This window comes from Ochotona princeps, chromosome 12 (assembly GCF_030435755.1).
Source record: "Ochotona princeps isolate mOchPri1 chromosome 12, mOchPri1.hap1, whole genome shotgun sequence".
Taxonomy (NCBI): Eukaryota; Metazoa; Chordata; class Mammalia; order Lagomorpha; family Ochotonidae; genus Ochotona; species Ochotona princeps.
This window is the reverse complement of record NC_080843.1, coordinates 23,060,762-23,087,962: the sequence shown is the minus strand read 5'-3', so window position 1 is coordinate 23,087,962 and position 27,201 is coordinate 23,060,762.

The following is a 27,201-nucleotide window of genomic DNA, read 5'->3' as shown; positions in this document are numbered from 1 at the left end:
GTAATATAGCTCATATGGCAGTGCATATGCAACCTCAATCCACCCTCCCCCGCAAAATAAAAATTGTCATTGCATTATATCTGTACTTCCTTGAAAAAAATTATTTAAAAGGCAGAGCTACAGAGAAGGACTTTCCATTGACTGCTTTAGTCCCCAAATGGTGGCAGTGGGCACACCTGAGCCAGGCTGAAGTCAGAAGCCAGAAGCTGACAACTTCTTCCAGATCCCCCATGTAGACACAGGGACCCAAGCATCTGGGAGGTCCTCCACCACTTTCCCAGTCACATTAGTAGGGAACTGGATAGGAAATGGTGCGGCTGGGACTGGAAACAGTGCCCATATGAGATGCCTGCACCACAGGCTTTACCCACTATGCCGCAGCACCAGCCCTATAGCTATGCTTTTGATAGTTCATAAATTGGCAACAATGTGATGGTGTTATGAGTTAACTATTAAATCCACCTATACTAATTGATGTGAAAATGCAACATTTGGCATCTCCTTGGATTTTAATGACCAAATTGGATGTGCATATTAAAACACAATACTATTTCCAAGCCCAGATCCCATTGTCATGTGGCCCAATACTTGTCCAACGTGCACTCCTGAATCCTTTCAGTTCCAGTCCCAAGATACCAGCTCTCAAGGATCATCCAATTCCTAACCTTCTGAAGGAAGAGCAGGTCTCCCAAAGTGGGACATCACAGTTGTGTGGACTGGTGTTGTTGGAATGGCCTGTGCCATCAGGTTCTAAATGAAGGACTTAGTAGATGAATTTATTCTTGTTGATGTCATAGAAGACAAGCTGAAAGGAGATCACCAGCATGAAAGCCTGTTCCTTAAAATGCCCAGACTGTCAGAGTTGGAGCATGTCTACAAGAGGGAGAAAATTGTCCTAATTTATTCCAGTATAACATGAACATCTTTAAATGTATTATTCTTGGGTCGAGCACAGTGGCTCAATGGCTAATTCCTCACCTTGCAAGTGCCAGGATCACATATGGGCGCCAGTTCATGTCCTAGCTGCTCCTCTTCCTATCCACTTCCTGTTAGTGGCCTGAGAAAGCCATAGAGGAGGGCCCAAAGTCTTGGGACCTTGCAGCTACATGGGAGATATGGAAGAAGCTTTTAGCTCCTTGTTTCAGATAGGCTCAGTTCTGGCCATTGAGGCCATTTGAGGAGTGATGGAGTGATGATGTTTTCCTTAGTGTTCCTTGGATGCTGGGACAAGAAGGAATCTCAGACCTCTGACGGTGCCTCTGGTTCCTAATGAGCAGACCCATTTGAAGAAGAGTACAGTACACTTTTGAGAACCCACAAAGAGCTGTAATTTTATAGTTTTCTAACATCATAGCACTTCATTATCTAGATTATCTAGTCTGTGTTTTAGTTGTTCATGTTGCCATTTTTATCTAATTCATGTTATGATGGTCTGGTGTGGAGTAGAGAGAATTCAGTCTCCTATAGTTAAAAACAGGAATGAGTTGTGCTGGTGTGATGGCTGAGCTAGCTAATTACCCGCACTATTGCATCAGCATCTTGTGCAAGTGCTAGTTCATGTCCCACCAGCTCCGTGTTTATGGTCTGGGAAATCGGCAGACGATGGCCTAGGTCCTTGGGCCCCTGCATGCATGTGGTAGAACTGAAGGAAACTCCTGACTTCCAGGTTTGAATCAGCTCAGCTCTGACCATTGTGTCCATTTGGGGAGTAAATCAGTGGATGGAAGACCTTCTCTCTTTATCTCTCCTCTCTCTGTAAACTCTGCCTTTCACATAAAAATAAATAAATATTTTTTGAAAAAAAAATAGGAATGGGTTATAAAATCCTGAAGCTACATCTAGATGCTGGATGATACTACCTGGCATCCTAAAATGTTTAGTATAAGATAGCTTACCACCTCTGACGTGCCAACTAGACGTGTGATTACTGCTTGCTGCTTAACTCCCGATTCCATCATTCAATGTGCTTAGTCCAATCTTTCCTCCTGATGAGTCCCCGTGCTCCACTACTGTACAAACCCAATATTGCATGTCTTATGCATAACTGTTCTAAAAGATCTTATTCTTTGATGTGTGTATGCTTATTACACATTATCATACAATGTGGGAAAAAAAAGATGTCTATATAAACAACTCAAGCAGTTCCAACAACTAAATCATATCAACTACATCACCAAATAAATATTGAAGAATGACCAAAAAAAAAAAAACACAGTTAATGACAAAAATTCAGGTCAACCTCCTATTATTGCTAGTTACATTAACACCAAAATAAAGTCACTTTCCCCTACCTGGAGTTTATCATGTTGAAGGCTGAAGACACAGCTTTTAAATCTTCCTATATTTATCATCTTTTCCAGATTCTCTTCTTTCTTTCCATGAGAATGAAGTTAATACTGAAAGAGTGACAACAGGAAGGCATTTTTACTTAGTTATATGAATATGAGAAGTGAAGGGAGAAGTTTCTTCCCTGTGGGCTTAAAAAAGAGACTTTGCAATGACTAGCCTTGCCTTGCAGTGGAAGTGTAACTTGTTAATTGTTTTATGCAGCATGAGAGCTCCTTAGTCCATTTCCCTCCACCTCAATAACAAACATTTCAACAGCCTCAAAAAATTGCAATAATTCACCAATGTCTTCAGATCCTCAAAAGAGTTACCCTTGGTCTCTTTTGGGAACAACTTGTTCAGCCAGAGTTCACCACACCCTTTATGAATCAATGAGCTAACTGGCTTTAGTTTTCTCTTGTTTGGGATCTATCGTCATCTTTTGGTTCTGCCCATAAATATTTTCCCAGCTCTGGACAGTCAGGGAATCATGTGTGAGTCCCAGTCAATCACAAGGGAGAGCTGGATAGGCATGACTTTGAAGCGCTACAGCAATTTACCTGCTTGTCCACTCAGCACTAAGCTTTTCTTAAACATTGAAATGCGTGTGTGACCAAGTACACCTCCAGCATGAACTCTCTGAATTGAGCATCTTGTCTGAACTTCTGAATCTAAAATGATTTTAGACCAGGCCAGGGAGAATATGGTCTCCAGAAAAATATATATATTAATAAAATTAAATATATATATAGTAGAGTCACAGTGAGAATTAAATGAGGTTTCTAGGAATACACACCTAACAGCAGTATCTGGAAGGAAGGAAACTTAGAACTGCCTGTCAGGACAGTTAAACTGAGTCTCAGAAGGTGGCAGCAACGTGTGAAATTCACTTGGCTTATGATTACACAACACATACTTGGATCTCACAAATCTTAACTCCTTGACCAATGCTCCAAACTGAACAATGTCACCGCAGAGCTCTAGGAATTTTGTGAAACTCTCCAGCAGCCAAATGCCTTCAGGATAGTAAGATACAAAATAGGCAAATTTCAGAGGGGACTAAAATGAGAGGAAAACAGAGTAGGAATGAGTAAATCTATTATGTGTAAAACTTTAAGCTAAATTTAACCTTGCTTGTTTACATAATGCCCAGATATCCTGTTGCATGTATTCTATTCTATTCTTTTTTTTTTTTTTCAGCAATGCACCTGCAGCAGAAAGTCAGGGTTGTCTCACTTCAAATGCAGTGCTATTTTCACTCCATCATAATACTGAGGCAGGCTAAAGATTACACAGGGTTTCTGAATACTTGAGTCTGGAAAAGACAAAAGAATTCCTTGAAAAAGGATATAAGACAAATTTACCTGCTCCACTATAGGGATGGGGCCCATCTAAAATTAAATATGGAATGCAGCAGCCCAAAATTGTGTACTATAGGTAGCTAACACCTGTCCGGATACTCACACTCAAGAATCTGACATCCAGCTTGATTCTTCTCTTCCCCACACCCTTCATTCAATCACTGCCAAGTTCTCAAGGTTCTGTCTTCAAACACAGCCAAACTCAAGACTCCATTGGCATCTCCATCTTCCTCCCATATTAACCTAGTAGCCTCCAACTTGTTTCCCTGTTCTCTGATTTTTCAATCTCTTCTTGAATTATCAACCACTAAGAATCTTTTTACCCTAATATGTATTAGGGAAATCTTCAAAACTTTAATAAAATTGACAAAAATTATAGTGAACACACATACCCACAACCATGACTGTTTTCGTTTCCAAGTTCCCAAACCCATAACATAGATTCTATCATTAATGCTTGATCTATACTTTTTTTTTATCACCTTGTCTAATTCTCATAAAAGATTATCTGAAACTTAAGCCAGATCTTACTGTTCTTCTCCGTAAGAACCTCCAAAAGCTTTCCATATCCCTCAGAGAGGTCAACTTCTTGCCATGACCAACAAGTGTGCAACAATCTACACACCACCTCCCCCGCATCCCTACATTTCTCTGTATGTCTCCTACTGCTTCCTGCCTCCTCCTCTTCCACACATGTGCAGCAATCTCCTCCTGTCCAACCACACTGACTTCCTTATCTGTTTAAAGTTACGTCCTGCAGTTTAAGATGCAAAGTGAGTAAAACCACCACCTGTGATGCTGGCATCCCCCATAGGTATCCGTTTGTATCCTACCTGTTTTACTTCCAATTCAGTTCCCCATTGAGTGGCCTGGGAAACCCAACCAGAGACGGCCCAAGTGCCAGTCCCTGCAGCCATATGGGAGACCTGGCTTAAGCTCCTGAATCCTGGCTTCCACTTGGCTCGGCCCTGGGGAGCTGACCAGCTGATGAAAGCTGACTCACACACACCGTAATCCTTTTAAATAAAATGATATGTGTATATATTTGCATGCACGTATATTCTAGAGAGACAGAGAGACTAAGCTTTGCACTGGATGTACAAACTTGAGGAGATGAACTTGGAGAGGTGAAGCTACCAATTTCCCATGCATTTGCCCTTGCCCCTGATTGCCATGCTCCCATATCCCTGTATCTCTATGTTAACCACTGTCATGCTAACCAGCAGGTCCACCTGCTTGGCTAGCTGCCCAGAAGCCTATTATGTAAGGTTCTGCTTTAGGCCACTTTCTTGTGTAGACACACACAAGCTACTGGGGGAGGAATGGCTAGACACAGCTGCTGTGAATGTCTGGCTGTATGTAGATGTCTGTGTGTGTGTATCTGACTGCTGCCATGGAAGCAAAGGCCAATATTTCCTGTGACCCCACAGCTGGCCAGAACTAGTGACCATTCCATGTGTATTTCTCATCACCACTGTGAGTTAAGGAGATACACACCCATAAATGGTCTTGAGTTGTTCTCCGACCTGTCAGAGAATTTGGATTTGCTTGTCCTGGGCCCCAAGCTCCAGGTATGCATGTAGTTATACAAGCACCTGGTGATAAGTGGTGGTTGTTTTCCCTGCAGCCTGTTCATCTTTGAAGTCCTAATGCCTAATATAGTTCTTAGTTCATAACAGGAACTAAATAAAAGTTGTTAAATTTGTTGTTGATGATGTGAATGGATGAAGGCGTTGTAAGACGCGTGTGGAATAAAGAAAGGAAGTTCTATGCAGCAGCTATGCCAACTTTTTTTTAAGAGGCTTTTATCTTTTCTCCTGACTTCAAACGCAGAACTATTTTAAATAACACAACTGCAATGGGATTTTAAAGTGATTACTGCATATCACAATAACTAATGTTCCAATTCAGAGCTGTGGGTAATTGGCTCAATACGAAACAGCAGTGAATACTGAGAAAAGTGCCTAAAATCCAGTAGCTTATTGGTTAAATATTGGTTTAATTTAAATCTGAATCTTAATCCAGGCACACTTGCTTTCATCATGCAACCCTTCTTCGTTCTATTATATGACAGTATGTGTGCCTGTGTACTCTATTACACTATAAATTCTGGAGATCAGCGATCATGAGCTCTCACAAACTAAGAGAGCAATGCTTTGACGATAGTGGGCACTCGCATAATATTTGTAAAAATGCATAAATGTATGCCTTCCCACCCATTCTCAGAGTGAGAACAGGTTTTTCACTATGATGAGACAGTCATCTGCAATTACAATACTGGCACATATCAGGGTGGGAGGAAAAAGAGAGAAGAGAATTTAATGGGGCATGAGTAGGAAAACAATTATGAATTATTACAAAACAAAGATAAAAATGACACTATCTCTCATTTATTGATCACTTACTATCAAAACTGGTGCTAATGTCTTTAAGTATATCTGTTCATTTCACACCATACAAAATTCATTATGTTCAGTGATTATCCCCTGTTTTCTGAAGAAGCAAATTAAAATGTGGATACGGGGGAAAAAAGTTCCCTGGGCCGTCCCAAAGTGTTGAAACCAGGCATGAGCAAGTTTGTACAGGTTCAGGGGGTTTGCAGACCTACGAGCTTAGCATTCTTTTTATTGTGATACTTAGTTCAGGGTTCATCTGTTGGCTTTTGTCTGTTTTTTGTTGGCTCTGTTTGTTTTTTGCTTCATCAGGCTACTCTTTCGACTTTTATAGATGCTCTTTGATGTTGAGCTGTATCATTTTCAGAGACCGTAGCTCTCCGCAGGAGCTGAAAGAGTTGATTTCTTGATTGCCCTGCACAGTTCTAACACTTACAGTAATAATTACAGAAGTAACAGTGTAATAAAATGGGAGGTTTAAACCCATATTTTATGAGTCACAAATGAGCTCTAAAAAGCTGCCATTTTATTATTTCCTTTAGAGATACTTAATAGGTGATGTCAGTAGTAAAGTTTAGTGCCCACCCAGCACTTAATATTCCCTGTATCCAGAACTGTCAGCCTTCCTTAAAGGAAGAAAATCAAAGGAGGTGAATGATGTATACATGTGTCAATCTCATTTCATATCATCTAGGCTAAAACAGAGTAGGAATTAATGGGCTACATCAACTGTACAAATTGGGCAACAAGAAAGAGCTGTGAAAAGAACCAAAATGAGGATATTATCCAGAAAATTAAAATTGTATGTGGCTGCACATATAGCATATACCACCTGGAAGAAATGCCCTCAGATTGTAGACTCAGCATGAAACAGCCGTTACAGAGTTGGTTAGCTTCACATTAACTCATGTAATCTGACCTCCTCTGACATAGTTCAACATCTAAAAATTTTTCATTCCCTCTATTAAACTGAACATCTCTTTACCTTGGTTCAGCTAGATTTCCAGTAAGTAGCCTTAGTAGAACCAGAGCACCTAACACTGCTGATTAGCTGAATTTTTTCCTGCCCTTGCCTATTTACTCCAATTCTAATTCTTTCCTTGCATTTTCTGCAACAGAAGTTTGCATCTATTTATATATATATATATATATCCACTTCCATGGATATATATGGAAGTGGTTTCTCAGCTCATACATCAGCTGGCCACATCTATTCATCCTCTTTCCCAGATCCAACAACACAAAACCAGAGATTCAGTGAGGCACTACCAGAGCTAATGTGGTGTTAACTCCAACATGGTTACTGTTGCTTAGGGGGCTACCACCAAATGCAACTTTTGGAAATCTGGGGATATAGATTTTAATCCAGTGTATGCAGCACAAATTCTTAGATTTTAGATTTCCAGTAGTTTGAAACAGTTGGTAATATTTCTATCACTTCATTAAATCATTTTTTCTTGGATAATAAGTAAGACATGTGCAATTAAATTTTAGCTGTTTGTGGTGATCCTGTCTCTCTGCAGTTTTATCCATTTTTGTTTCCTATTTTAAGATAGTGCTACATCATCCTCTTATCTCAGTATTTTATCATTTAATGACTTATGTATCCCTTCCAGTCTTAAAGACTCTGTTGTCTATAAATGATACACCCAACCACCTTTGTTTCTGTTAACATTTGCATGAAATAGTACAGAAACATTATCTCAAATTCTTCTGTGCCTTTATACCTTAGAAGTGAGTTAATCATTTAAATCCAATCTGATTCAATCCTTATATTTAACTAGTTGATATTGTTGGTCTCATTTTTATCTTATTTATTTATTTACTTACTTAGCTTGAGAGCGAGAGAGATGGACAAAGAGACTCACAGCTTGCTAGTTCGCTGCCCCAATGCCCACAACAGTTGGAAAAATCAATCCAGGTCATCCATGTGGGTTACAAAGGACACAAGTCCTTGAGCCATCTCGTGTTACCCCCCAAGGTGCATGTTAGCAGGAAGCTAGAATGCAGAACAGAACCGAGACTTAACTCCACACACTCTGACATGAGGTATAGAGTCCTAAGGGGTATCTTAACTATTAAGCCAAAGGACTGTTGTTGTCATCTTTCTTATTTCTAACTGTCCCATTGTTAAAGCTTCTTGACTTCTAAAGATCAATTTAATTTATACGATTTTTGCTTGTATGTTTTCATACCTAATACTTCATCTGCAGTGACCCTGTCCAGTATATTACTTCAAGCTTTTGTCTCTTATTTTAGTCCCTGCCGGTGACCATTTCTATGTGGTCCAACCAGCTTTCCATAGGTACAAGCTGACAGCATCTTGCCTTAGCTCCACCATATGTGCTTCTCCCATCAAGCACTGTGAGAAACCATGGTTAGGAATGCCACACATCCTGGCTTACAGCAAAGAAGGGAAAAACACCAGTGGATAAACTCCTGCCTTCCTCCCCTTCACCCACTCCTTCTTAAATATCTATTGCGGGCTAGCCATGCCCCATACCTTGTTCTAAATTATTTGAAGATTTATGTTAGTCAGTTGATGAACAGAGTTACAAAGAAAGAGAAAGAGACAGAAAGACATGAAGAGAGAAAGAGAGAGATTCACTCACCAAATGACCAGACTGAGCCAGGCTAAAACCAGATCTCCCTTGTGGGTGCAGGGCCCCAAGTGCTGGATCATTCTCCACTCCTTTCCCAAGTACACTAACACAGAGCTGGAATACAAATGGAGCATCGAAGATTCAAACCAGAGCCCTTATGGGATGGTGGCATTGCAGGCAGTACCTTAACCTGCTGTACCACACTGGTCCCTCTTTTTCTTTCTTGAAGAACAGCTATGAGATTATTTTCATTCATCCTCTCAACCTTATTCCATATAGAGGGATTAAGCAACCAACTGCCTGCAAAAGCAAAAATAGACAGATAGGGAAACAGGAATTTAAATTAGAAAATCTTGATCTTTTATAGTGGCAGTGGACAGATATTGGCAAGTCATGAGCCTTGGTAGCTTTATAAAATAGAAACAGAAGCATTTATATATCTCACAAGATTCTTTTAGGAATTAAATACATAAAATTAATAAATTTTCTCAACTTTTTAAAAAGTTTTATTTTATTTTATTTTATTTTTTATAATCTTACTTAGTTGATTCGGGTACAAAGGGTCAAGGGCTACAGGAAAGTGGGTAAGTCGATTGTTTCCACATTAATGTCATCATGTTTTTTCTCTGTATCTGGAGTCAGGGGAGAAACAAAGGGAGAAGCCCCACCCAGCCTCCAACCCATCCCAGGTCCCCGATGTGAGGCATGCTCCCAGGGTCCTGCTCAAGCAGTTTTAATAGTTCAACAGTTCTGAATTGCTGCCAATCTTGTCGTTCCAAGCATGATGAAATCTACCCAGAATCCACTGGCTGACATAATGTCTTCATGGCTGGGGTTCTGAGATCAGCAGTTGAGTTGGAGGGATCTCCAAAGAAATTTTGTCTGAGGTGATCCCAGATCTGATTCTTGTGTGTGCTTGCCAGTATAGGATCCAGCACCATCTGTTGCCCCAATCAGTTTATGCACATGCTGGTCGTTACAATTGCTGGGTCAGTTCTGTTATCAGTCCTGTCTTCCACGCGAACCGATGGGTGTTGCAGTCCGGCCTGATCCTGCCTACTTCATACTCGGCCCTCACACAAAAGCAATGGGAGCTGAAGCCTAGTTAACTTTCTCAACTTTTAAAGTGCTATTTTACTGTGAGGAAGCATGATTTATTATCAGCCATACTCTGAGGGGTTCTGGCAATACATGATTTTTATGATTTCTAAAGATGATTCTAATACTAGGCAAAAGCAAAATATTTCTTACATGTTGACAACAGTGTACCGGTCTTGAAATTATTTCAGTTGTTTCTGAATTTACTTCACAAATATGTACTGAGTCCAAAGTTACAACTCATACTTTAATTTGGGAGCCCACTGAGTCCCAATTCCAACTTGCGCTGTGCAACATGGTCAAATTACTTAACATCTCTCAACCTATTTCCTTGACTTTCAAGCGAGAATAATTATAATAGCAAATACTTACACAGGTAGCCATATTGCTTACATAAATACAATGGAAACCAGCTGCTTTCACAATGTGCTCATTGAGCAGAGACTATTGAGACAAGGCATGACCATCTGAGGTCAGCCTTGAACACCTCAAAGAAGGTTGAGGACAGCTCTTGAATCATAACCAGGAGTACTGTGGTTTGGGATTGTCCTGTCTGCTTCACTGTTTTGCTTTATTTTCAAAAATATATATATATATTACTGAAGACACACAGCTGCTGGGAGGCATTTGCCCTTTGCTGTTTGAAACCCTCCTGAAGAGTCTCCCGGCAGTGAGGTGTAGTCTCTGAAATCTCCCTGCTGAGACAGTGAGAGAGGGCACCATGAGTATCTGCTGGGAGTTGAGAACTGAGCCACTCCCAGAGGGCATTATTTATCACCAGTGCCTGTAGGAACAGACACCTGAGTGGCTGCTCCATGGGCACGAGAGTGCACCATTTACCTCCATCCTGGCATTTTAGCAAGAAAGAGCGGTAGACACCTCTGTGTTATCAAGGCACGGCTCAGCAACTCCCAGTAGACGCCTGTTCAAGCTTTGAATTGATGCCAAAAAATTTACATGTTTCTGATTGTAGCTTCTTTTTTTGTGACTGGGATATATGATCTAGATCTTTGTATTGCTCGTATTAATGTAGTCTCTAACCACAAGTCAAAATTCATTCTGTGATCCCAAAAGAGGTTATAACTACATTAAAGAATTTCTCTCCACCAATTCTTCTTTTTTTTTTTTTCCAAGAGAATCTGGCTGACAGGGCTGAGTTATTTCAGACGGTATAGATAGGAAATTTTATGCACGCATTTTTTTTTATGTATACTCCTAGGTGTTCACACATTTCTTTCGCTTCTTCCAAAATTTAGAAGGGATAAAAACACAAGCCTGAAGTAAATCCTACAAGATCTACTGTCTGGTGCATTCTTTGTTCAGACTTGTCTCCTGCCCGCCTCTCCTGTTGGCCCTCCCACTTTCATCCCATTTGAACAAGCGGTGGAAGTCTGTTCCAATCACGCTCACTAAGGACCTTGTACTCCTGTTGTTAACCTGGGAAAACGATCTGAAAACCAGCCTTCTTTGGGGACTTCTGAAGCACCAGACCGCAGCAAGCTCCGCAGAGGGAAGCAAAATAGAATGAAGAGGGCAGCCAATATTTCATTCCATTCCTCTGAGGAAGACTGTAAAGAAAACTTCTTTACATGTAAGTCAATACTTCGAGAACATTCTTAAGCTTTCTAGGTCGGCTGCACGTGGAGTTATAAGCCGAAAGAGTGCATTGCAGCCGTCAAATTAAGGGAACATAAAGTTCCCCTGCTCTTGCATAGACTCGCCAGTAACTGTATTGTGCAATATCAGTTACATTCCTTCGCCATTTTAATTTTTAAGTGGGTTATTAAACTCCCATGGTATAGAAATATCATCATGTTTAGCATTTCTTATTTTTCCTGACATTTTTATTATTCCAAACATAAGGCAGTTTATATGTAAATTGCCATGGGCCCATAAGTTGAACCAATAGAAGACTATCTGTGAAGGACTTGTCACTTTGTTGTTAGTATGTAAAATTAGCCACAACACAAATACCCCACAAAAAAGAGAAGAAAGAACCAGACACGAAGAAGTACCAGGCAAACTCTGTGCCCAACTCAGACGGGCCCTGAGCTATATTGTGTGCTTACCCTTGATTCTGTCCTGATGACAGTGTCACGCTGCTCCAGAAGAAGGAAATCAGCCCAGGAAATGTTGTTACTCAATAGAAAACTCTAGGCCTAGACACAGGCTATAGGAGTCCTAATGGCAGACGCTGCACCTTCGTTGCACAACTTTCCCAACTTCCAGAATACACACATGGGGTCAGCACAATGACTCTCCTGTCTCATCTTCTGCCTGCAAGAGCTGGCATCCCATATGAGTGCCAGTTTGAGTTTCAGCTGCTCTACTTCCCATCCAGCTCCCTGTTTATGGCCTGAGAAAGCAGAAGAAGATGGCCCAAAGTCTTGGAACCCCGCATCCATGTAGAAGACCTGCATGAAACTCCGGGCTCCTGATTTTGGCTCGGCTCAGCTCCCTCTTTCACAGCCATATGGAGGGTGAACAAGTGAGTAGAAGATCTTTCTGTCTCTCCTTCTCTCTGTAAATCTGCCTTTCTAATAAAAATAAAATAAACTTTAAAAAATATAAATCATGCATACACACAGAAAAAGGCACCCAATAGACACATAGATACTTACCATAGCTTACATTTAAAAGTTTTTAGAGGGCCTGGCGGCATGGCCTAGCGGCTAAAGTCCTCGCCTTGAAAGCCCCGGGATCCCATTTGGGCGCCGGTTCTAATCCTGGCAGCTCCACTTCCCATTCAGCTCCCCGCTTGTGGCCTGGGAAAGCAGTTGAGGACGGCCCAATGCATTGGGACACTGCACCCGCGTGGGAGACCCGGAAGAGGTTCCAGGTTCCCGGCTTCGGATCGGCGCGCATCGGCCCGTTGCGGCTCACTTGGGGAGTGAATCATCGGATGGAAGATCTTCCTCTCTGTCTCTCCTCCTCTCTGTATATCCGGCTTTCCAATAATAATAAAATCTTTAAAAAAAAAAAGTTTTTAGAAAAAAATGAAATAATTTATCTCAAATTTATTCCCTCCTGAAACTATCACAATGGATCTCTATTGCTAAATAAAAAGAACTTGTTTACAGAAAAAAAATCACTGTTAGTCATATTTTAAGTCATATTGTCATTTTTTATTATATACATTATTCCTGTGTCCAGCGTTTAAAGTTACATTTAAATAAATTGAATAAGGAAATAGAACACACTGTAACACATTAAATTTCCATGCACTGCAGAGTTGTGGGGTTCAGGGGTGAACCAGTGCTGTTTGGGATGAGTCAGAACAACGCAGGGAACAGCAGCAAGGATAAAACAAGGACCTGAGCCCAGGGGAGGGATCCTGTTTCAGACATTCCTCCTTCATTCATTCCTTACCTACAAACACTTCTTAAGGACCAGACCCTCTCTTAGACCAAGACTAGCCACTTCTCCTCCTGCTCTCACACAGCTTACATACTGCTGTTAGAGAAAATAAACAAAAAATTAGTAAATAGGCCCAGCGCAATGGCTCAATGGCCACCTTGTAAGTGCTGGCATTCCATATGTGTGCGAGTTAGTGTTCTGGCTGCTCCCACCCCACCCACATCCCTGATTCTGGCCTGGGAAAGCAGTACATGATGGCCCAATGCCTTGGGATCCTGCACCTGCATGGGAGACCTGAAAGAAGCTCCTGACTCCTGGCTTCAGATCAGCTCAGCTCTGGTTATTGTAGCCACTTTCAAGTGAACCAGCAGACAGAAGCTTTTTCTGTCTGTCTCTCCTCTTTGTAAATCTGCTTTTCCGATAAAAATAAATAAATCTAAAAAGAAATAAAGGAAGAAATGAGCAAATAGGTTCTTGGAGCCTAGTAATAGCTGTGCCATGAAGAAGGCAGGGCAGTACAAGGTCAGGTTGTGAAACCATGATAGAAAAATTTTATTTAAACTCCTTTAATGTGAAAAATCTGATTTACACTTCTACAATGTGATATGCAAGACCTCTGCAATGAAAACTACAAAATCAGAAAAAAATTTGAAAAAGACACAAACTGAAATGAAAACACCTGCTATGTTCCTGGATTGGGAGAATTAATATTACCAAAATGTCCAAACATTTCATAGCAATGTAAATGTTCAATGTTTAATGGGATCAAAATACTGATGGCATTATTCACAGAACTAGAAAGCGCTGCTAAAATTAAAATGGACACGCACAGAAGTCCATGATTAGCCAAAAGCAATACTGGGGGAAAAAAAAACAAGTAGAGGCATCGCAGTACCAAATCTGAAGACACACTGCAGGGCTATCCCACCAAAGCAACCTTGAACAGCCATGAAAACAGACACATGCAAAAGAACACAAATCTAAGGCCAGCTGATCTTTAAGGAAAGCTTCAAAAGAATACACTGAGATAAGGACAGTTTTTTCAGTAAAGAATGCTGGGAAAACTGGATAGCCACAGGCAAAAGACTGAGCCATGACTGACCCTACTACCTCTAACCCAAACAATAATCAATCAAAATGAATCAAAAATCTAAATAGAAGACCTGAAACTATGAATCTACTTACAGAAGACATAGGGAAACACATCAAGACATTGGCATAGCCAATGATTTTTTTTTTTTTTTTTTGGCTAAGTTCCCGAAAACACAAGCAATAAAAACAAAAATGGACAAGCAGGATGATATCAAACCAAGAAGCACCTGCACAGCAAAGGAAGCAATCACCCAAAGAAGATATAACCCACAAAAGAGGTAATAAACGAAGAACTCAAAAACTCAGCAACAACAAAAAGCAATGCAGTTGGGATATGAGCAAAAGGCTTGAACAGACATTTCTCAGAAGCAGAAATAAAAACGGACAATAAATACCTGAGAAAAATAACACTGGCTGTAAGAGAAATGCAATTCAAAATCACAATACAGTGTCACTTTATTCTAGTGAGAATGAACATTATGGAAAAAGACAAAAACACAATTATAGTGAAAATGTGAAGAATGCAAAACACAGATGTGCTGTTAGCAGGCTTGCAGATCAGCAAGCATAATGGAGGTTCCTCAAAGAACTGAACCTAGGTCCACACATGACCTAGTTTTCCCACTTCTTGATACTACAGCAGAAGGAAATGAAATCAACATATGAAGGAGATTCTTGCGTCCTGTGTTCATTACAGAAGGAAGGACCACAAGAAACAACTGGAAGACTTAAAGTAAGCCATCCCTGGGGAGCAACGCTGAACTGTAACAAGAAATAGATTGGGGGTTCGGGCCTTGGGATTCGGGGGCAACTGCCGCTCCTCACAGTGTGGCGGCTGTGGGGGGTGCCCCTGCCGGGTCGGACCCAATGCTGGGGGCTCACACCAAAGACACTGCCGCAAGGCAGTGAACAAGTCCTCGGCCTCATCCAGGGCGGCCAGGGCACCATGTGGTGCCAGGCTTTGCCTGCTGGCCGCCCAGCCGGGAAGCTCTGGGGTAATGGATGTCCAAATTGCTGCTTAGATAGCTCTAGGGTGACCCCACTGTTTCTGGGTTCTGAGTCAATCCTAAAGATTCCCAACGCCAGTAACTCTTCTTTTGGAGAACTTCTAATCACTCAATAATGCTGAGCTTTGAACACCTATAATGCAAAAGATAAGCCCCGGATTGTCTAGCAGGATATTTTTTTGCCTGACATGATGTTGGTTCAGGAGACTGGTCACATTAGGCAGGTCCATAATTTTAACTAGCACTCTAGAACCTTATCCTGGGGTGGACTCTGTGCAGGATGTGTGGGCCACACCCTGTAGAAAGTTTGGCCCCACTGGTAAACCTAAATTTTAGGTGGTTATGGACTAAGCTGGGTGTGACCAAGGAGCCTGCCATCAATCACAGGTAAAGGGATCCGCCATAGACTGGACTGGGCAAGGCAGCAGCACCCAAATGTGCATCCTGAATAGGCTGTGGGGTGGGCCGGGCTGCAACATTCACCAGCTCATACAAGGCCAAATGGGAGGCCAGAGTACACCGGGCACTGGCCTAAAAACCAATGGCATGTATGTAAACTGGGTTTGGGAGTGGATCAAGTGGAGGTACTTGGGAAGCTCCCCTGGCGAGTCATAGCTCTCGCTGGTGAACATGCCGTCCAGATCTGGGGGTCGGAGTAGCAGGGCATAGTAGCTCCAAAATGTGTAAATTGGTAATGGAACGTAATGTACTGGGCAGGACTGAGCAAACCTTTGTTTACAAGCAAAACTAGAAACCAGCATGGAACACAGGTCATACCAAGCTAGGCTCTTGCACCTACTGGTCCTCAGAGCAATCACGGGCAGGTGCATGATTTACAGCTAGGAACAAGCCCAATCGGGGCGGTAACGGGACACCCTAACTAGGTTGAGGTTCCCACCAAGGGGCGTATGTGCTAGAATTGGAGCTGCGTTCTATCTAGGAAACAGTTGCAGTCACCCGAGGCACTAGTGTGAGCTGGGATTGGATGCACCAGGCCAGTTCAGACCCCAACACCATCTGGTGTCATGGAGAACCAGAGGGTAGATGTGGGACTGACTAGGCTGGGTCTCACTCCTCTTCTGAGCCATGCGTGAGCTGTATGTGGGTATGGACGAGCCATGGCCGGGCTGAAACATCCAACAACAAGAACCAGAATGGGGTGAAAGCCAGCCAGGAAAAGCCACTGTTCCTGCTAGGACAGGAGGTGAACTGAGTTGGGTTGGCTGAAGGACCCCCTGGCATGCGCAAAACCTGCCATTGGGAGGGGTTCTGATGGAGGAGCCTGGGTAACTCCTCTGGCAGGACACAGTCCCTGCAGGTAAGCGCAAGAAGCATGATAGGAAACAGTCCAGAATAGGCCATGGAAAGTTTCCCACTGGCACACATTCAGCATGGGTCAGGAGCAGACCAGGCTGAATCAGTCCATATCACCCACTGGCAAATCCGATCACCAGATCAGAGTGTGGGATGAGCCGGGTTTGGTCGCGACAAAACCAGTACACATTATGGAATGCCAGGGCGTGGTTGCCTGTACTGGATATGAATGCAGCACCCAACCAGCACACGTGAGATCCAGGAAGGAAGGGAGGGGCAGAACTGGCGGGGGGATTAAGGGGCTGGTTCCCTCACCGGACAGCTACTCCCACCGGAGAGCGTGGGCTGGGATAGAGACAGACTAGACTATGCAAGGCTACAACACCTGTGCGCTGCATATGGAATAGATCAGGGAAAAGCCAGGCTGGGCTGATTATTCCTGCTGGTGCAAGCACAAATTAGAGTGGGTGAGGGATGTTTGGGCATAGCCGCAGAAGCTGGCACTGGGGACTAATTCTGTCAAGTCAAATCACAGAACCACCTAAAGAGTGCATAAACCGGGACAGAGAGACCTGGGAGGGAAAAAGTGGGTTCCCCCTTCTTGGGTCACTAGTCCCGTGGGAGGGCATGAAAACTAGGAAGGGGGCTGGGATGGCTAGATAGAGAGGCACTCAACATCACCCGTGAGGGCTGGATGATTGAGTTGGTTAGATAGAACTAAGCTTTAATACCCATTGACAAGTGCCAGAGCCAAATGGGATGGGGGACAGATTGGTCTTCTGCTACACATACTGGCAAACCAGGGTAGGGGGCAGGCCTGGTGTGGGTTATCGTGGGTCGCCCCAACTAGGCTGCAGCTCCCACTGGTTTGTGTGAGGGCCGAGTACATGCTGGGCAGAACCAGACTGGACTGCAACACCCATTGGTTCCAGTGCAACTCGGGACTGAAAACAGAACCAACCCAGCAATTGCAACCACCAGCTGATCGGGGTGATGTACTGCGCCGGGCCCTGTGCTTGCTAGAACATGCAAGAAACTAGTCTGGGAATACCTCAAAGTTTCTTTGGAGATCTCCCCAATCGAACTGCTGGACTCAGAACTCTAATCAAGAAAAGACAGAAGACAGAGCAGATCAATCATTCATCACAGCTATATGTTGGCAGCGAAAAATGGGGCAAACAGAGACTTTATGATGGACCATATCAATCAGTGGACGACCTCATCGAGTGAAACTGGCAGCGATTCATAACTGGAGAACTATTAACACCACTCAAGCACATATCTCAGAGCATGCCCCACATCCGGGACTCGGGGTGGGCGGGAAACCGGGTGGGGCTTCTCCCTCAATATCCCCCTTTACCTCAGATACAAGATGGAAACAATATGGACATAATAGTATTACCCACTTCCCTATCCCCCTGAACCTTTTTTTTTCTTTTTCTTTCTTTAACTGTAATTAACTATGTAAAGATTGTCAACAACAACACAATAAAATAGATTATAAAAAAAAAAAAAGAAATAGATTGGGGATGCAGTCTTATGCTCTGCACCTTTACAAAAAGCTTTAATATTTGAAGTTATGAGTATTTTGTTTTTATAAAAGTAGAAAATACAATTTTAAAAGGAATCATTTTTCACCACTGTATTCATTCATTCTTTCCTTCTCTCAGATTCTAAACACCACTAATCGCATGCCTTAATAATGAACAACGCGGGATAGAAATGCAGTCACCACAGAGGTTATTGCTGCAGCACACATTCAATGTTTGTGGCACTGGAATGGGGATTACCTTCACTTTGTAGATTTGTTACATGTGAGATTCTTAAATAGATATCTTTAAAAATATGAAATTTGTGCCTATGAAAGCTTTGAAATTTCACCTGAGTTTTTTACATCTTTAGAATCTGAAATGCAATAGCAATTTCAATCCCAGTTGTAGGTTTGAAATACTTTAAAGCACTAGGTTAAAGAAAATCTAGACATTTTAACAAAGGTAGTCATGTCATATATCAAATGCAAAACTCACCAAACACCTATTTCTAGATTTCCAGAAAAATTCATTTTTATGTGGGACCAGGCTTGTCGCACAATGGGTTAAAATACTACCTACAATTCTGGCATCCCACATGAGAACTGGTTCAAGTCCCAGTTGCTCCTCCTCTTCCTATCGACTTTTCTGCTAATATACCTGAGCAGACAGTGTACCAAGTGCCTGGGTCCCCATGTGCCTGGAGTTCCAACCCAAACTGCCGCAACATTCCATGAGTGAACCAATGGGTGCAAGGTCTCTCTCACTCCCTTTCTGTCTCTGTAACTGCTTTTCAAACAAAGAAATTAATCTTTTTACAAATAAATTTTTTTATTATTCAGTGCAACCTAAAAGAAAGACGTTGCTTCTCTCCTTGGGCACAAGCTCACCAATATTATGAAATAAGAAGAATGAAGCAATAGGATCTTTGTCTGAAATATCATTCCCATGAATCTGAAAACCGAAAATGCCATTAGTGTCTTAGCATTAATCAAAGCAACCTACATTTAGATGCTGGAAAACACATGACAGCCCTTCCAATAAAGAGAAAATTTCATCCTATACTTCATCCTCACTAGATCTTACAGGGGGGTTTGTTTGGGTTTGGTTTTTGTTGTTGTTCAGGATGCTAAAAAGCACTGAAAACTAGTAACATATCAAGTCAACCTAATTTACAGTCTCAAAGTTAACTGACATGACATTAAACAGGTGATCAACCATCAAAATTACTACAGCAGTATTTATTTTCCAGATCATATTTTGTAGTCTTTGAAATGTCAAATATGCACTCCCACTGAGAGGCAAATAGGGACATACATATGCAAACATGTCTTCAACATGGATAAGATTGAAAGGAAATTTACAAATATTCATCCCTGACGGAATCCTTCCGAAAACTCCGATTACACAAGGGGCAGCAGACAGCTTGCTTGATTCTAGGGGATTCTGGCTATCAATAACTGACACAGAAACTAAAACACCTGAATACTTGACCAAATGGAATTTTGGATTTAAATGCTTATGGCCTCCACATGAAGGACATCCACGTAAGAGTGGCTGTCCACATCAGTGTCATACACTCCCCACCAACCCTCACACACTGGGACCTGTCACCTGAAGTACTGTGTTCCTTTCCATCACAATAAAGAACAAAAAACCACCAACATGCTTGTTAGTGAGTCAGAGACTGCCTTGAAAACATAGAAATGCTTAAAAACAATACCGAATGTTACTGCAGACACAGTGCCAATCATTGATCCTCAGAACTTCAACTTGCCTTAGCTTTCTGCTTTGCCAACTCCTACCTACCCCTCCTCAACCTGTATCGGCCACATATCACGCATGTGTCACCATAATACACAGAAAAAGAATATCTCCTCCTGGTAACCACCATCTCTAATCTACCTTTTTGAGCTACTAGTCACAAAACACTGAGCTACCCTTTGGGAACAACAGCTAGAGTCCCGCACGATGGCTCAATGGTTAAATCCTTACCTTGCAAGCATCAGCATTCCATATGGCCCTGGCTCCTGTCCCAGCTGCTCCAGTTTGCATCCAGCTCCCTGCATGTGACCTGGGAAGGCAGTAAAAGGTGGCCCAAAGCCTTGGGACCCTGCACCCTCATGGGAGACCCAAGGAAGCTCCTGGCTCCCAGCTTCAGATAGGCTCAGCTCCAGCCATTGTGGCCATTTGGGGAGTGAACCAGTGGATGGAAGATCTTTCCCTTTCTACCTTTCCTTCTCTGTGTAAATCTTATATGCTTTTCAATAAAAATAAATAAATTTAGAAGGAAATTTATTTAAAAAGAGAAAGAGAGAGCAAGAGCAATGGCTGTCCTGCCTCCAGACTCTTTGTTCTTTGGGAAGAAAGATAGCATAGCTGTTCCTTCGAGGGACTCCCATTTCACTGTGTGGACACAAAAATCTGGCAGTTACCAGATAATGGATGATGAGTAGGACTAAGGCAAACATAAAAAGGAGTAGGGAAGACAGGTAAGCAATGAGGACTAGCAAAAATCGCAAGTATGAAGGAGGAATTAAAGGGTTAACAGAAAAGAAGTGAGCTTGAGGGAGGGGCGGAGGAGAGATCAAGGATGAGCACTGGATGGCAGAGCAGGGTGGGGTGGAGTGGAGCAGGGATAGAGGATGAGGTCTAAACATATGAAGAAGAGAAGTGCAGTGGCCTCATGGCGCCCTTTGAGCCAAGCTTGAAGGGACTAGCAGAGCAGCAGAAGCCGAGGGGCCACGTTCCATTCAGACGACTGCATTTGGACAGCCCAGCCTGTCGGGAATGATGACGCTTGTCGACACTTACAGAACACTGAGACTGGATTGCGTTTGTGGGGATTATAGGGAAAAGGGGATGCATTGCTAATGATCTTTCCATGCTGAGCTGGGAAATTTTTCAAAAATAATCTTATTCCCTTTAGGTAAAAGGATATAGTCTTAGAAGTTACTAAGCTAATCTGTTTCTTCCTATTAGATCACATATTCACCCAAGATCCTGAAAAGACTCTTATCTTCATTTTAGAGTTTATAGAATTCACCAGCCTACACAAATTTCTTTATTGACCTCAGATCAAAGGCTCATAAAAGTAGAGAATACCTCTAAATGTGTTATGCCATATCTAATTGCTCTCAGCCCTCAGTAAGTGGGCTGGAAGTACATGCTAAATCTATTCCTAAATTTCTTCATCTGTGGTGTTGAGTTGTTAATAGATAATGTTCACTAGAGAAAATCTCCTGAAGCTTCTCATCCTGTTTTTGTTTTGTTTTTAAGATTTATTTGTTTGAAGAGCAGAATTAAAGAAGGAAGGTAGAGACAGAGAGTTCACCCCCAGATAGCCACAACATCCAAGGCTGGGCCAGGCAGAAACCATGAGCTTCTGGGTCTGCCACACAGGCGACAGGGACAGACACTTGGTCCCTTTTCTGCTGCTTCCCCAGGCTCAATACCAGTCAGTTGCATCTGAAGTGGAACAGTTGGGCTTGAACTGGCATCTTTAAAAGATACCAGCAATGCATGGGGACAGTTTGGTGCACTGTGCTGCAACACTGGTTCCAGAAGGCTGCCATTTTAATCTTTCCTATTGCTTCCAATGTCTCCAAATAAAAATGTTCATAAATTTGGGCATTTTGTACTTTCACCAACCTGAGTTGCAGCTCTGCAGTGTGATGATGCCTCCTTTCTTTCCCACCCCAATGCTGCTATAAATATTTGATTCAGGGTATATTTGAAACACAGGTGATTTTTTTTTCCATTCCTATAAAAAGTTACCCTTTACAGACATATAGTGAGTGCCTAATAAATTGTTCTCTGAGTGCCTGATTGGTGAAAACAGGTGGCCTTGTCTGGAGGTGTGTTTCCCCTTTTGTTTACCCAGAAATCAGCAGGAGATGCTCTCAGATCTGGAATACATCTGACGAAATCACACAAAAAACCTCCAGCAGGAAAATTAGCCTCTGCAGCCCCTGTGGCACAGTGGGTTGGTCTGCAGCTTGGGGCATATGCATCCCATATTGGAACAGTGGTTTCAAAGCGGGTGTGTGCCAGAGAGAGCTGACACATCTTCCTCCATTCCAGCTTCTCAACCGTGCATCTTGGGAGGCCACAGGTGATGGCTCAGTTGCTTAGGGTCCTGCCACCCACGTGGGAAAACCAGATGGAGTTCCTGGATCCTGGTTTTGTCCTCCACATCCCTGACTGTCACTTACAGGCATCTGGGAAGTCAATTTCTCTCTCTCCCCCCCACCCCCACCTCTGCCTTTCAAATGAAGGAAAATAAAAATCTTTTTTAAATAAATGAAACCAGCTTTGGATATACTTCCAGCTGACAAGGCTTATTCCTAAAACTCTGCAGAGAGCCCACAGGGAAGACCACAGCTAGGGCTCAAGGGAGAGCTGTCATAGGCCTGAGCTCCAGGTCAGAGACTGACCCAAGGTCCCTGTCAGTCTGAATGGCTCAGTCTCCCCTCCACCTTGAAGTCAGCCACCACCTGAGGGCTTGAATTAATCTAACTGCTAAGGGTCCTTCAACACCTCCTGATAATTCAGTCACACAGTTACTGCATGTTGATGGTTTCAGTCATTTCCTTTGCAATTTTTCATTATTTTGTAGGTTTTCAGCTACATGAAGGGTGACTGGGGAAGGGAACCATTTTCTAAACCACTGTACAGTGCTCATCCCATTTCATTCTCATAACATGCTTATAAGAAATGTTATCAGCCCTGGAGTTGAGGCACATGGGAGTCCAAGGAGATCAGGAATTTGCCCATCACACAGCTTTGAAGTCATGCAGTCAAAGCCACATCCTTGATGTTACTATTCCCTTGGTTACAGCACCTTCCTCTGTCCCCACTGCAAGGTGTGCTGAGGCAAAGAAGGGTTGGTGAGGAATCCAGGGTGGCAGGGCAATTTATTTCCTCCTGGAGAGTACTGTCAAGAGTGTGAGGGGCAGACAAAAAAGGAGAAGGAAAAGGCAGGAAGAAAGGGTGAAAAAGAGTGCTGGCTGATACGCTTGCTGATTTCCATCTTTCCAGGTAAACCACGTGTTTGATCTGCAAAATTTAAAGCACATTGCATTATTGGAAATGTGTTTTGACATCACATTATGGGCACAAGTGATGGGGAACAGGTGATAACTAAAGTACCGGTGGTCAGGCACCCAAGCAGGAGACGCGGATTGGGTTCCCAACTTCTGGTTTTGTTGGTGCCCAGCCCCACTATCACAAGCATCTGGGGGAGTGAATCAGCAATTGGAGTATGTTTCTTGTGCATGTTTTCTCTATATATATCCTCTTTCCTCCCCCATCTTTCCAATAAAGCAAGTAAATATTTGTAAAATAATGTGTTAGAGTAAAAAAAATAATAAGTTCAGTCAATGGGTGTAGAGGTCACAAAGTCATTGGAGATTCTGCATATTGATGTTCCTCCTTCTTCACCGCTCCGATCTAGTAGCCCCCAGTGATAGAGAGGCAAAAAAGTGCCAGGGCACAACTCAAGGTCTTGCAGGTGTGTCCTGGGGAGCTCTGGGGGAAGGGAAGGCATCAACACATGAGCATTGAGAAAAGAAAAGCCATTAAATTTACCTTTTGCTTTCTAGTTCCTGCAGATTTTATCTTTTTATCATCTTTAATATTATTTACAAAGTTAAGAGGGATACAAGCACATGAGGATCTTTGATTATGGGGACGGTGGAGGTATGGAGGAAGGTACGTGGGACAAACATTTCCCTATTTTTCTTCCTGTGACTGCAGAGAGGGCAGTGAAGGGGCCACTCCTTGCTGTCAGATCACATCAGTATCTGGGGATAGGGAACAGTCATTTGATGACACCCTAAAGACCCGAATGTGGAGAACAGGGTTTCACAGGTGTGGCTTGAGTAGTTTTGATAGTTCTAAGACATCATAGGCTTTGTTGCACCAGGATTGAAAAAAAATCTTTCAAAGGTCCATTGGCTGACCAAGTCCAACATGGTACATCCACAGGCCCAGAGACATGTTGTGCTTCTCATCCTCTGAGCATGTACTTGACATCCTGTGCTGACCCAGATGAGCTGACTGTCACAGCCCCTGTGTGCAGCTGTGCATGCTGTCCACTACACAGTCAGCAACCAAGGAGGCCATTCCCACTGCTAGGTCAGACCATATATATTGTGATTCTCCCTGTAGCCAAGGTTCAAGTCTAGTTATCTAGTTGGGGAATTCCCTAAGAAATCTTGCCTGGAGTAACCTTAAACCTGACTCCTGTGTGTGAGGTCAGATTGGGTCCATCATTTGCACCAGCGAATGCACAAACTGGTGGATATAACTGCCTAGTCAGTCCCACCCTCAGCCCCATCTCTTACACGAACAGATGGGTACTGTGACCTAATTCAACCCAGCCCGCCATGGGTCCAGCCTTCACACACACCAGCTGGTGCCTTGGCCAAGTCAAGGAGACCCCCAGTAACTACCAACAGGATCACCTCAGCTCCAGTTTTTGTGTGTGCTGGCATGCACTGTGGCCTAGCACAGTCTGCCCTGCATCCCATCTAGCTCTTGTACACACTCATGGGTGCTGCAACTTAGCTTAGCCGAACCTGCACCAGACCCAGCCCACACACATGCTGACAAGTGCTGCTGCCTTGAGCAACCTGACCCACCACCATCCTCAGTCGTTAGACTCACCAGTGGAACTGCAACCTTGCAGAATAGTCCCCAAAGTTCCCCCTGTCAGACCCATTCCCAGTCCTGGATCTTGCATATGCTGGCAGATATTTCAAACTAGTCTAGCATGGGGTCACCTGTACTCTCAGCTCTTGCTGGCAGGTATTGCAGCATAGCCCAGCCAGGCATGGCCAAATCTGTCCTGGCTCTCATGCCTCCAGAGGGCGCTGCAGCCTGGCCCAGCCCAACCTGCCTCCAGGGCCAGGCTACACAAATGCTGAAGAGTGCTACAGCTGCTGCTTACCCCCAAGTTCCCCTATCAGGCCTGCTCCCAGCCTTAGATCTCACGCATGCCAGTGGGTGCTGTGGCCGTGCTTGACATGGTCTGCCTTCTGTCCTGGCCTTGGCATTTGCCAGCAGGTACTGCAACCTGGTCCAGCCCAACCCCTCCCAACCCTGGCTCCTGTGAGTGCCAGGTGAGTTCCACCTCCAGCCTGACTCAGTCCATCATTATTTCCAGTTCTCTGCATAAACCAGTGGGTGCTGTAGTCCCACAGAGGTGAGTCCACAAGTCCCCTACAGAATCTGCTGCCAGATCTGATTCTCTTGTGTTCTGGTAGGTGCTGTGGTCCAGACTAATATGGCCCATCCCCTGCTCCAGCACTCAAGGGTGAATACTACAGCTTAGCCCAGCCAAGCAGATCCCCTAGCCCCAGTTTTTACAAGTTCCAGCAGGTGGCAGGCAATGCTATTTAGCCCAGTCCAGGTCTCCCATCTGGGCAGTTGCATTGACCTGACCCAGCTATGCCCTCCGGTGTCCCCCCTCTAAAGCATTCCTTCTCAGCTCCCTCGCCTAACTGCAAATGCAGTGGCTCGGTCAGTGGAAGACCCCAGAACGCATTCCTCCTCTGCTATACACGCCCTAAGCCATGTCCACTGCAAAAGGTCCCCAGACCCTCTTCCCTTAGCCTGGAGGCTGGAGTGGCATGTCCTGAGCTGGCATTCCCTGCCTTCCCCACTTCTCTTAAAAAGAAAGAAATAAAGAAGGAAGGAAAGAAAGAGAGAGAAATAAAGAAAGAAGGAAAGGAAGGAAGGAAGGAAGGAAGGAAAGAAAGAAAGAGAGAGAGAGAGAGAGAGAGAGAAGGAAGGAAGGAAGGAAGGAAGGAAGGAAGGAAGGAAGGAAGGAAGGAAGGAAAGAAAGAAAGAAAGAAAGAAAGAAAGAAAGAAAGAAAGAAAGAAAGAAAGAAAGAAAGAAAGAAAGAAAGAAAGAAAGAAAGAAAGAGGCAGCTATGCTGGCACATGTGTTAATTGATACAAATGTGGCATTAAGCAGGCCCAGAATGCCCCCCAGCTATTGGCTACTTTTCTGCCAGCAGTGTAACACCTGCCTAGGTACAAAGCAACCTGGGCGGTTGCCTACAACTGGGAAAGAAAGGCTTCAGAAATCCCGTTTCCCTACTAAATCCATGGCTCTGAGTTTTGGCTTTTTGAGGGGAATTTTTGGTTTTTTGTTTTTTGTTTTGTTTCATTTTGTTTTGTTGTATTTGCTTGGAACCCAGAACTTGTTGTCATGTTGCATGCAGAGATATTGGTTGAGGGACAGTTTCACTGATATTTTGGGAGCAGCATTCACGCCCTGCCCCATACAGGACGAAGCCTCAGGGGCCATCTCAGGGCCCCTGTGCTATGCCTGCCAGCCTTCAGATTCCTGAAGTGTAATAATTCGATTATGTAGAAATTTCCTTAACTGTTGGGCTAACTGAACAAAATAACTAGTAATTGGTCTCAACTTGAGTAAATAATGCCCTTCCTTTATTTACATTTGGTTTGCCTGTAAACTGCCTACTGGGTTGTGTGGAACTAAGAGGCTAGCAAAAAACTGAGTCCCCATCCATCAGTATTAATCTCACACTTTGCTGTGGCTCCATCCATTTATCTTTCCGACACAAATTAGAAATTCAAGAGTTTTAACAAATGAGCCTGCAAATGTAAACTTATTAGGCCATATATTTTTACTACACACTGCGCAGCGCCCTCCACAAAGCTGTCCCTTCAGAGAGCATTTTCCTATTTTGTGTTATTGATGGCAGCTAACTAATCACATTTTTAATGTTGTCTTTGGGGAGGGCGGTTTGAGTGAATGTGCAAGCTAAACTACCCAGAATAAATCTACCTTATTAAATGCTTGAAATTATGTGTCTTTTACGATAAAGAAACTCTGGAGCATTGTTACATTTGCTAACTTCTTTTCGCAGGAATCAAAAGACCGGGATTAATTAAAATAATACATCAAAACTGGGGTGGTGTGTAGAATGTGTCTGTGTGTGAGGAAGGGCCAAGAAAAATTGGTTAATGGGTCTCTTCATCGCTGTTCACTCGTCTCCATCTAAAGCGTGTGAAGTGTTGCTTTCTGAAATGGTACTACAATAATTTGCCTTATAGAGCAAGATTCAGTCTTTCTGCCTGCCGGACAA